The sequence below is a fragment of the Chrysochloris asiatica genome, unplaced genomic scaffold (assembly GCF_000296735.1).
Source record: "Chrysochloris asiatica unplaced genomic scaffold, ChrAsi1.0 scaffold00155, whole genome shotgun sequence".
In the NCBI taxonomy this organism is placed as follows: domain Eukaryota; kingdom Metazoa; phylum Chordata; class Mammalia; order Afrosoricida; family Chrysochloridae; genus Chrysochloris; species Chrysochloris asiatica.
The window spans coordinates 7,538,142-7,539,422 of NW_006408673.1; the positions used below are offsets into that span (position 1 = coordinate 7,538,142).

Here is a 1,281-nt window from a genome sequence, read left to right on the forward strand (position 1 = left end):
TTAAAAGGGAGTACATTCAGTGGGTATTACAGTAAACATTCCAAATCACAAAGTTATATAGAAGTTAAATATCTAAAATGGTTTCAATTTCCAGATCTCACAGTAGAAGTAAATATGAATGGGCTGAGAGAGTTAGGACCCATTCCAATGCCAGTTAGTAGTAAGGAAGAGAAATAGAGCAGAACTATGACATGACCTACTTAGGGTAAGTGATTTTCTGAGAATTGTTTTCTGGCTTATACACGCACACGCACACACACATACACACAATCCCAGAAACTAACTCCCAATCTCTAGAGTTTAAGTCCTTCTTTTTATTAGTTTCAATATATGCTGTATGTTAGGGTTAATTCTGCTAGGCACATGTCCCTTTCTTGTTCATGAGTTTCCTTTCAACCTTCCTAATGCTGCATGCTTGATTGAAGAGGGTACCCATCCAAATAGATGAGACAAGCATATTATTGTGTTAACAGCATATGAATAGCTATGTTTCACCCCAAATTAACTCTTAAGGTGTATTTGTAGGAGAGCATAGGGGTAGCCAGGTTTCCTTTTATAGTCAATGTATTTTAAAAATTAAAAAGCAATACTGTTGAAAGTTTAAACAAAAATTAAATTGTTTTTCCTTTGAATATAAAAGACTTTTTGACATGCATTTTTGACATAGTTAATAAATACGGTTCTACATTTCTACAAGTAATTTATTTACCTTTTTCATCTAACGTCATAATTTTCCATGTTGCTAAGCAGCCTCCGTAGTAACAGGTCACTAATGTGTATGGCTGTCCTGGTGTGACACTGTGGGTTAATGCGCCAGATTGCAAAGCTGTTTGAACTGCTAGGTTGGTGGTTCAAGCTCACCAGTCTCTCCTTGGAAACCCTATACAGGGTCGCTAGGGGTCGGAACCTACTTGATGGCACTTAACAACAACAACAACAACATACATGGTTTAATTTATGCTGCCATATTACTTCCTTTGATATTTACGTTGCCAAAATTTATAACTATAAATTATAAGTTATAAATAAACTTCAAACATTTTCTATAGTTTACCCCTTCATTTTATTTTCAGGAAAGTGAGAGAAAAAAGAGAGAGGCACATTGTTCACATATATTTTGTTATAGGCCATTGCTCTTGCATTTTTGTTGAAGATTTGGTAAACTCAGTGGCAGTATGTTTTTTGTTTTTTTAAAAATGTTTTATTGTGAATTATGTGATAGTTTACATGGGTGAACATTAGCTTTACATTCATCCTATTGTATATATCGTTCCATTGCCA

The 1,281-nt window shown here is 34.5% G+C and overlaps 1 protein-coding gene across 1 annotated transcript in view; it reads left to right on the forward strand.

The window, feature by feature from the left end:
• Window positions 1-1,281, forward strand: part of FAM160A1 (family with sequence similarity 160, member A1) — a 234,748-nt gene that overhangs the window by 16,046 nt on the left and 217,421 nt on the right. The gene's annotated exons all lie outside the window — the stretch shown is intronic.